Here is an 11,875-nt window from a genome sequence, read left to right on the forward strand (position 1 = left end):
CATGTCCTTAGATTCAAATTTTAAAGTCAAGGTATTTTCAAAATATCTATGTTGAATTAGTTCAGCAGCCTTTATAAACAAATATCTTTTAGCAGCTGTTGCTCTTTCCTTAGCATTCAAACAATTCAAAGAGAGCATAATAGCGTACCGTATCAAGATTCTCTGTGCATTTTCCATCTTTGTGCAGCTTTATTTTAACCTCTATTTACTTTATTTTTACTTTTACTTTTTGCTTTTTGAATGAGGTTCTCTGTTTATCTTTGACCTGGAATAACTTTGTAGACCAGGATGTCCTTGAACTCTCAGAGTTCCGTCTGTCTCTGCCTCCCAGGAATTGGGATTAAAGGCATGTGCTATGGCACCTTGAAGTCACAGAGGTCAATCTACCTCTGCCTCCCAAGTGTTGGGATAAAATGTGTGTACTACCACACCCAAATACTCTCTTTCTTCCTTTTTTGTTTTTTACTTGAAAAACTTTAACTTTTAGCCTGCATATGTTTTTAACACATTGTAAATCATTTAAATGTTTTCTTCAAATTTGAATCTTTCTTTTACTGAATATCTCTCTTTTTGTGACCACATGAGTCTTTAATTTACTGAGCAATATTGGTAGGATTAAATCTTTCACTTTGCCAGCTAGATCCAGCCCACTCCTTAGCTTTCCAGCCTCATGGCACAGGTACTGGCGGCTGTAGCCATGTTTATCGCCACAACTCTGTGGCATTACAAGATCCCTGCCAGCAAGCAAGCTGCAGCATTCTGCTCACAGACCACATTCAAATGTTCCTCATTCAAACTGCCTGCCTGAAAGAATTAGAGTTTGCCCTAGCAGTACAGACCAGAACACCAGCATTTTAAAACAGCAAAACGTTTTCCTGCTATGGCTGAAAACAAACAAGCATGCAGCCAGCTTTTCTCAACATCATTTAAGTGTTTTGTGGCAGGACCTCTTAATGAGCTGCAGGGTTTTGCAGCTAAAGCTGAGTCAGGAAGCCTCTCTTAGATGAGAGTGGTTGGTTGCCTCTAGCAAGCAGAGCAGACCCAAGAAATTCTTGCTAGCAAGAAAACATGCTTTACTCTATTCTTTCCCAATCTTTCTCAAGATTTACGTGGAGTTCAGTCATCCATGTCTGGGTACCACTTTGGTGAGGGGCTGTGGGCTGCATTCTTGCCACCCAGCTCCTGGCCACCTGCATGGCTAGTTTTATACCCCGAAATAATTACACAGAAACTGTATTCTTTTAAACACTGCCTGGACCATTAGCTCTAGCTTCTTACTGGCTAATTCTTACATCTTGATTATCCATTTCTATTAATGAGTGTAGCACCCCAAGGTGCACTTACTGGGAAGATTCTAGCCTACATCCATCCTGGGTCGGAGCTTCATCCCGTCTGCTCCAGAGAGGAGAACTATCGAGACTGAGATCACTTCCTCTTTCTCCCAGCATTCTGTTCTGTTTACTCCATCCAACTATTTCTTAACCTATGAGGCCAAGCAGTTTATTTATTAATTAACCAATGACCTTTGCACATCAATGTGTGTTTTCCTGCAGAGATAAGAGGAGAACCCTGCCCCAATCTAGAGGTTTTTCTTACCACCTATATAAATATCATCATTGTGGATGAGCTGTTATTTCTCCTTTCCAAGAGGTTTCTCCTCTTCAAACTGAAACTTTCTTAATTATGATGGTATCTACAATTTTTCTTCTCCTGTGGCAACAAGAACAAAACCCCTTTCCCAACGTAGCACATCTCCTGGCTTTCATTGAGAAGTCAGCACATCTTTGAAATAAATCAGTTGTTTTTCTTCAGCAGACTTTTCCATTCTCCAATGTTTTCTGCTGCTGTTGTTCCTTTCTCGTTAGCCTTAAGAAAATTCAAGGTTAATAAAGCATTATGTAATCTATTTCTGGGGGTATTTTCGGTCCCTTTCTGTTTGTTCAGCATATCCTTTATAGTACGATTTAATCTTTCTATAACTGCCTGACCTGTAGGATTATTTGGTATACCTGTAATGTGTTTTATATTAGAAAAATCAAAAAAGCGTTTCATTTTCTTAGATACATATGCTGGATCATTATCTGTATTTATTTGTGCAGGAATACCCATGATGGCCATAACTTCCAATAAATGTATGATTACTGAATCACCCTTTTCTGAGCTCAGGGCAGTAGCCCATTGAAAACGTGAATACGTGTCTACGTTGTGGTGTACATATTTTAATTTACCAAATTCCCTAAAGTGAAACACATCCATCTGCCAAATTTCATTTCTTTTAGTACCCTTTGGGTTACTCCCTGCAGGCAATGGTGTTTTATTATAGAAAAAACAAGTAGGAAATCTCTTTATAATGTCCTTAGCTTGTTGCCATGTAATGCAAAATTCTTTCTTTAGACCTTTACTATTGACGTGATGCTTTTTATGAAATTCTGAGGCCTGCAACATGCTTCCAATCAATAATTGATCAATCTCAGCATTATCTTGTGCTAGAGGACCAGGCAGACCTGTATGGGACTGGATGTGTGTTATGTACATCAGATAGGGTTCCAATTCCCTGGAACTGAAAATCTACCTCTTGAAGAGGCCAATTCAGATGCCAAGATTCTGGAGTAATGATACTTACACCCGCACCTGTGTCTAATAAGCCTTCAATAAAAGTGCCATTTATACAGACTCTTAGCTTTGGTCTTTGATCGTTAATAGAAGTCTGACAAAATATACGTTTACTCTGTCCTACTGGGTTTTTTGACGCATCCTCCATGTTTAATTCGTCATTTAGACCAGTATTACTTTTTACAGCAGAAATTGGAGCTTTTAATTTTCTTAGTGAGGCACATTCTCCACTGTGACTGGGAATGACTGGGCCACTGTTGGCTTGGGGGCCTGCGAGAGGCCCCTCAAGGAGTTTCCCGATGATATTGGGTTGCCTTGTCTGTCTCTTGTTGACCTGCATTCGTTGGACCAATTTTGGCCATTACCACATCTGCTACATATACCTGAAAGCCGAGTTCTCTTATTTTTGTCATTCCCAGAGTAGATCTTATTCCTAAAATTTTTTTTGCCTGCAATTTCTTTTCAGATGTCCTAATTTACCACAATTAAAACACCTGACAGTTTGATGTCTCCTCATTGTTTTCAAATCGCTTCTCCTACCCAAGATTCATCATTATAGCTAAACGTCTCAACATTCATTGTATGCTGAATCCATTCATCCATTGGTGTTGATCTAGACCTTAAAGGCCCAATTACCTTTTTGCAATCTATATTTACATTTTTGAAAGCTAGATATTCAAGAAGTATTCGTCTAGCTGCTGGGTCTGTTACCCCTATATCCAGAGCCTTAATTAATCTTTGCAAAAAGTCAATAAAGGTTTATCTCTGTCCCTGCCTTATCCTGGTATATGATTCAACCCTTTTTCCTGGATCTTGTATTCTATTCCAAGCATTTAAATCTGCTTGGTGACATAGACACAGTACTTCATCATCATAAAGAGCTTGGACTTGTGGATCAGCATATTCTCCTGCTCCAAAAATTTGATCTTAGTAAACCTCCACACCTTTTGCTCTTCCTTGCTGTTCCATATGTTTGGATTCTTCTCTGAAATAGATTCCAAACATCAAGGAAGCTCCATCATCTAAATCTGTAGACACTAACTGATGGAAATCATGGGAGGTAGCTCTAGCATTAGAAGCCCAAATCCTTATCATTTCCTTTACATATGCAGAGTGCAAGCCAAAATTAATAATAGCTTGCTTAATTTCTTTTAGATCCTTCATTGCTATTGGTATCCATCTAGCTTCTCTGACCCTTTGAGCCTTTAGAAGTTGATGCTTTGTCAGAATAAATTATAGGGTATGTCGCTAGAACCCTGGGTTAGCCAGTTCTAATAGCTGGTGTTGGCATTATATCCTGTCCTTGTGCCTTCTTCCTTTGTTCACCAGCTCCAATAATTCCTTCAATTATTTCAATTCTTTTTATTATTGTCTCTTTTGAATCCTGAATTTCCTGACTTGCATGAGTTTCTAGTAAAGATTATATGGTTCTTATGAGTGCCATAATCTTCCTAAAAGATAGAATATTCAAAAGAAAACTGAAACCTAGTAACCAGTAAATTAATTTATCCCCATAGTCATATAAACCTTGCATGATGTAACCCATTGTATTAGTAAACAAAACTGTAAAATTTGTGATGGAAACAAAAACTGCCATATTACCTATTTTCCAGCAGGTGGCGCTGTTACCAAATCACGATGAAAATGGGGTCCTGTTTCAGTGTCCACCTAGTATTTGTTAAAAACTGTGACATGCAAGTTGCTCAACAAAGTAAATGTAATTAAATCAATTCCGTACAAGGAACCATAAACCCAGAATCCAGGGGTAGAGAAGAGTAACCCGGAAGCCATGTATGCCTCCACATGACAGAGTTGCCCGGAGAGGTTGCAGCTTTTGGCAACTGGCAACCCTGTGCTCTGGTTCGCGCCACTTAAGAGCTGCGCTTACAAGAGAGATTTAAAAATGACTCAGAAAAGAGCAAACCACACGGGCAGAGACTACACGTGCCTGTGGAATGTAAATCTACATGGGGAGTCAAACAATAGGGTGTGTGGGGACTTGAAGTCAATCTGAGGTGTGTAAAGGGAAAATATAAAGAACTGCAGCAACAAAAGCCACTGCGTGATAATTCATATTAAACTGCTGGCTCTACGCACAAGGCACATGCCGCAAGGCACAGGCCGTGGCTGAGGGAGGGAGGGCTCGTGCCAAGCCGAACTGGCAGCAGGCAGCTGAGCAGGGGAAGGAAGGGTCCTAAAACCAAACGTTCAGGTGCCAGATGAAGAAGGCGTAAATCATGAACAATCCCATACCAGTTTGGAAGTATGATTAACAGGGTGGCATTTATTTAAAGGGGAAAAATCTTACAGATCACCATCCCAGACAACAGCCCTCTGCCCAATCAGGAAGGAGTCTAGTTGCCGGAAGCGGAGCAGGAAGCAAAGAGAGCGAGGAGGGAAGTGGCTGCTTTTTTAAAGAGAGAGACCACGCCCCAATGAGCTGGTATCTCAGCAGCTATTGGCTGGAGGAGCAGATGGACCTCCTGCAACATGTATTCCCTGTCTTTCAGCTAATAATTCAGATTCAAGGCCTGCCTTCAATCTTTTTCTTAATCTGTCCCTTCTACCCTTCACTGTTATCTTTTTTATATTTATGCTTGATATAAGCTCTGAGTCACAAACCTCACTTTTATCTAGTACAGTGAGTGCATAGGAAGTTAAACTTAAATAAGAAACATTGAGATCTTGGTCTCTATGATTTTGTCCTTCAAAATTCTGAGGTTGCAAGTGAGTCAGTTGTCTTCTTTGTTGCTATCAGAGCTTTAAATATTGTTGTTTGTTCTATAACTTATGACACATGCACCTATTTTTCACAAAAGAAGATCAGGAGAAAATGAGTGGTCACTTTATTCTAGAGATGGAAATCTTTACTGACATTTCATCTCCTGGTTGACTTTTAAACTCAACTTGTCACAACCTAAAGTTACCTGGGAAGACAGAAACTCAGATGAAGAATTTTGTAGATCATATTGATCTGTGAACATCTCTCATAGAGATCAGTTATTGATTTGAGATGGCCCAGGCTCCTGTGGAAACCCTATGCATATGGGCCTGGGCTGTATAAGAAAGCATGATGAACATTACCCAGTAAACAAACAAGAAACAGCAATCCTCCACAGTTCCTGCCTTCAGATTCTTCCTTTAGTTTCTGCCCTGACTTGCCTCAATAATGTATTGTGACCTGGGAGTGTCAGATGTAATAAATCTTTTCCTCCGTTTAAGTTGCTTTAGACATGATGTTTATTACAAGAATTGAGCTAAAGCAAGATACTTTTGTTCCAGGAGTCTTGTTTTTCTCCTTCTCTCAATACTGCCAAAAATCTTCAGTATTTATTTTATAATTTCTTTATCTGGGGGCTAAGTTATAATTATTTATTCTTCAGAAAAAGATACATTTTAATAGATAAGTATGTATAGAATCTAAGAAATAGCTATAAGATACTATGATTATTAATAGGCTATTCTAGTCATTGTAAGTTGACAGAACTAGATACTTCATGGTGTTATTAATATGTATATCCACATTTCCATTTTTTTACATTTTTAAAAAAAATTATGTCAGGGTGGTACAGAGATGTGCATGGCACACCTCACATGTAGATAACAGAGAATAACTTGCAGTAGTCTATTTTTTTTGCCCTTGTGGATTTTGGGTATTTAATTCAATTCCTTATATGTACCAAGTGTTCTTACTGCCTGATCCAATTCACCATCTCCCACTGTTTTATACTCATTTATGAGTTGATTTAGTAGGGATTTAAAAAAAAATACTACCATAGTTCCAATTTTATAATAAATATAATTTCTATCCTTACATATAAATAGTTCTACCATATGAAGTTCTTTATAACTCATATTTAACTGCAAATGATATTATAGCAGATCATGTACAGTATAAGGAAGTAAAAGTTGTATTTTGTCAAATTCTTCCTCTTTTTAATCTTTGCATTCAAACTATAGTGTCACAAATGTTACCTTGAACAACTTTATTTTAAAATAATGGAAATAGTAAGAAGTTATAGTTACACACACACACACACATTATTTCTGATAATTTTTAGCTGATTTTACATGATTTGTAACTCAAAAGCTATTTTTATGGAAATAGTTTGCTATTTTGTCTGTAAGGATATTGGAAAACACATTTTATATTTTAACAATAATAAAATGGGAGAAGAAACTGAAAATCATTAACTCTGTTTTTGGTCATTAAAAGGACCATATTCATTGGAAAAATGGAAAATAAAGCTAAACCAAAACCTGGTAAGAGAAAAAGACAATGGAAAGATGAAAAGACATGGAAAAACAAATTTACTAAACTGAAGCTCAGGAAGAGAAACCTCTCTGTTAAACAGTACAAGAGAAAGACAAATTACCAATCCAAAATTTTGACGTTGCAGCAAGACTTGAAATTCACAAAGTTCATATGAGTTCAAGGATTGCACAGCTGTATTTGTGTTCTTTTCTTTCTTTTTTTTCAGGGTATGTTTTAAAATATTATTGATTGATGGATTGATTGACTGATTTTAAGTCCTGACTGCAGTTTCCCCTTCCTTCCCTCCTCCTAGACACTCCCTTCCACCTACCCTCTATCTATCCATTTCTCCTCCATTACTATTCAGAAAGGGACAGGCCTTCCATGAATATCAACAAACATGACATATGAACTTAGAGTAAGACCAAGCACCTCTCCTTGTATTAAGGCTGAGCAAGGCAACCCAGAGTAAGGAATATGGCACCAAAGCCAGTAAATAATCAGAGACAGTCGCTGCTTCCACTGTTGGGAGTACCACAAAAAGACCAAGCTACACAACTGTCATATTTATGCAGAATGCCTACATGCCAGTCCCATGTAGGCTCCTTGGTTGTCTATTCAGTCTCTGTGAACTTCTATGAGCCCAGGTTAATTGATTCTGTGAATTTTATTCTGATGTCCTTGTACCCTCTGATTCTTACAATCGTTTCTCCCTTTCTTTAGCAGGATTGCCAAATCTCAAGTTAATGTTTGACTGTGGGTCTCTACATCTATTTCTGTCAGTTGCTGGATGAAGCCTCTCTGATGACTATTGGGCTAGACACCAATCTAGTGTAACAGAATATTGATAGTAATCATTACAATGACATTTCTTTTCTCCAGTGATGTTTGCTTCTATCCTAGATCTCTGGTCCATCCAACCTCTGTGTCCTGTTTCTCGAAGCAGTGTAAGGAGTGGGCTTATTCTAGGGGCATGAGTCTCAGGCTGTAACAGTCATTGGTTGGCCACTCTCACAATCTTTGTACCAGCCTTACCCCAGCACATAGACAGGACAGACTGTAGTTCAAAGTTAATGTGGTTGGTTGGTGTCCTAATCCTTTTACTGTTAGCCTTGCCTGGTCAAAGGGGATGGCCAGTTCAGGCTACATATCCGCTATGACTAGGAGTCTTAGCTAGGTTCTTTGTTATAGATTTCTGGAAGCTTCGCTTGCACCAGGTTTCTACCTTACCCTGAAATGACCCTCTTTCTAATTATCTCTAGTCTATTTTACTACTCTCCATACCACTGTATCCCACCAGATTCTTGCATATTTCAAATCCAATGGCCCCCAGTCAATCTATGAAATCTCTTACATTTCTCCTTCCCGGTGAGATCTGAATGTCATTCTTAAGCACTCATAGTCACCTAGACTCTCTGGTCTGTTGATTGTAGCATGATTATCTTTTTATCTTACAACTGCTATCTATTTAAAAGTGAGTACCTGCCATGTTTGTCTTTCTAGGTCTGGGTTGTCTCATTCTTGATGGTTTATTTCTGGGTACATCCACTTGCTTTTGATTTCCATGGTGGTATTGTTTTTAACAGATGAGTAACACTCCATTGTGTGAATGTACTACATTTTCTTTATCATTTCATCAGTTGAAGGACATCTAGGTTTTTTACAGGTTCTGGCTATTATGAACAATGCTGCTATGAATATAGGTGAGCAAGTGTCCTTGTGGTATAATTGAGCATCGTTTGGGTATATGCCCAACAGTGATATATCTGGGTCTTGAGAAAGATCGACTCTCAATTTTCTGAAAAAAACTATCATAGTAATTTCCAAAGTTGTTGTATGAGTTTGCACTCCTGCCAGTGATGGAGGAGTATTTGTCTTGCTCTGTATCAACTCCAGCATGAGCTGTTACTTATATTTTTGACCTTAACTAGTCTGACAGGTGTAAGGTGGAATAACAGAATCCTTTTGACTTGCATTTCCCTGATGGCTAAGGATGCAGAACATTTCTTTAAGTGTGTCTTAGACATTTGAGATTCTTCTGTTGAGAATTCTCTGCATAGATCTGTACTCCATTTTTAAGAAGATGTTTTTGATGTAAACTTTCTTGAGTTCTTTAAATATTTTGTAAATTAGCTTCTGTCAGATGTAGGGATGGTGAAGATCTTCAATTCTGTAGGCTGCCAATTTGTCCTAATGACAGTGTCCTTTGCCTTACAGAAGCCTTTTAGTTTCCTGAGGTCCCATTTATCATTTATAAATCACAGGTTCTCATTTATTAATTGTCAATCATATTATCTAAATTATTTGTGTTCTATACAGGAAGTTGTCTCCTGTGCCAATGCATTCAAGTCTATTCCGCAATATCTCTACTATCATGTTCAATGTATCTGAGTTTATGTTGAGGTCGTTGATTCATTTGAACTTTAGTACTCTGAATGGTGATAAATATGAAAATATTTGTATTCTTCTATAGGCCAGCATCCAGTTTTACCAGTACCATTTGTTAAATATGCTGTTCCCCATCTTTTAATTTTGGTTTCTTTGTCAAAAATCAGGTGTCCATAAGTGGATTTATGTCTGGGTCTTCTATTTGATTCCATTACCTGTCTATTTCAATGACAACACCATGGTGTTTTTATTACTATAGCATTGTAGTAGGGCTTGAAATTAGGCATGGTGATACCACTGGAATTTGTTTTATCTTACAGTATTATTTATGCTATATGAAGTTGAGTATTGTTCTTTCAAGGCCTGTTAAGAATTGTCTTGGGATTTTTTTAAATTGTGATTGTGTTGAATCTGTAGATTGCTTTTGGAAAGATGGCCATTTTTACTGTTAATCCTACCAATCAGTGAGCAGCATTGGAGGTCTTTCTATCTTGTCATATCTTCCCTGCTTTTTTCTTTAAATACTTGAAGTTCATTTCATAGAGGTTTTTCAGCTGTTTGGATAGAGTTACACCAAGATATTTTCTTTGTGGTTATTGTTAAGAGTGTTGTTTTTCTGATTTCTTTTTCAGCCAATTTATTATTTGTATATAGTAGGGCTTCTAATGGTTTTTGTTAGTCTTTTGTCCAGTCACTTCACTAAAGTTATCAATTGTTGGAGTTCACTGATAGGCCTTTTTTTTTGGGGGGGGGCACTAATGTATGTTATCATATTATCTTTGAATAATGATAGTTTGACATCTTCCTTTCCTATTTGTATCCCATCAATATCCTTTAGTGGTCTTTTTCCTCAGGCTATAACTTCAAGTACTGTATTGATTAGATATGGAGAGAGTGGAATTCCTTGTTTTATTTCTAATCATTGTGGAATTGCTTTGAGTTTCTCTCCATTTAATTCAACATTGACAATCAGCTTTCTGTATATTGCTTTTATTATGCTTAGGTGTGCCCCTTCTATCCCTATTCTTTCAAAGACTTTTATTATGAAGGGGAGTTGGATTTTGTTAATTTTTTTAGCATGCAATGATATGATGTTCTTTTTCTTTCAATTTGTTTATATGGTGGATTATACTGAAAGATCTTCATATAATGAATCATCCCTGCATCTCTAGCATGAGGCCCACCTGATCATGGTGGATGATTCTTTTTATGTGTTCTTGGATTTGGTTTATGAGTACTTTGTTGAGTAATTTTGCATCTGTGTTCATGAGGGAGATTGGTCTGTAAATCCATTGGTTTCATGTGTGCCATTGTGTAGTTTGGGTATCAAGGTGACTGTGGTCTCATAAAATGAATTTGGCCATGTTCCTTCTGCTTCTACTGTGTGGAGTAATTTGAAGAGTATTGGTATTAGCTCTTCTTGAAAGTCTGGTTGAATTCTGCAGTGAAACCATCTGACCTCTTATTGGTTAGGAGACTTAAGGAATGCTAATATTTGCTAAGGAGTTATAAATATAATAAGTTTATCTTGTATTCATTTGATTTCTGGTATCTATGGAGAAGATTGTTGCTTTTAGATTGTCTAATCTTGTGGAGTACAAATTTTTGAAGTATGACCTAAGGATTCTTTGAATTTCCTTGGTGTCTATTGTAGTGTCTCCCTTTCCTTTCATTTTACCCTTTTATTTATTTTCTTTAATTTCATTTTATATTCCAAACACAGATCTATCCCTATATCCCTTCTACCAGCCATCATCCACTCTTCCCAACTAAGGGATAGAGACTCCCATGAGGAGTCAACAAAGTCTTGCAAATTAAATTGGGTAAGTTCCAAACTAAGCACCAAGGCTGATCATGGCATTCCACTATAGGGAATGGGCTCCAAAAAAGCTAACTAATGCACCAAGAATAGATCCTGGTCCTATTTCCAGCATCTCCTCAGAGTATTATTTGTCTGGGGGCAATGTTATCTTTCAGGGATTCTGAAAGATAAAATTTGGTTAATTGTTAAATCCTGGGAGAGGTAGCTGTATCATTCAGTCTACGGGAAAGTGCAGGGCTTGTCTGAAGTCCTGGCTAGAGTAGTCTGCACAGCTGGATCATCTCATTTAGTCACCTCAAAAATGTTGTGAGCAGTTTATAATCCAAAACCAATCTTTAAGTTGTGCTCTCAGCTGAATGACATCATATGAACTAGGTAGAATCGTTTATGTGGGACTCCATCTTCTTCCTGGAGACTTCAAATGTTACTGTAGAAATATTTATTGTTCACCATGGAAAACTTAAACACCATTCATATTAGAAATTTGAATTTCAATATACATATATTCAAATAAAGTTACCACCAAGAGAAAAACAGGTATGGGGAGAAGTAGAATTTTTGAAAGGAGAATTTTCATAACTTTAGTCCATAGAATTTATCCTTCTTCTGTCCCACTGCAGGCAACTCCTGATGTGAGGCAAAAACTTTGTTGTTTTTTTTTTCTTTTAACAACATACTTTGATTTAGAGAATAAGAATCACCATCTATCTCCAAAATCACCTTTGTAATTTTAAGTGAGTCACAACTATCATTATATTGAGAAGTAGGGAGATGTGTACATATAAGGAGTGAGGTTT

The sequence above is a fragment of the Microtus oregoni genome, unplaced genomic scaffold, assembly GCF_018167655.1.
Source record: "Microtus oregoni isolate MIOR12 unplaced genomic scaffold, Mior012 000050F_ref0000143, whole genome shotgun sequence".
NCBI lineage: Eukaryota > Metazoa > Chordata > Mammalia > Rodentia > Cricetidae > Microtus > Microtus oregoni.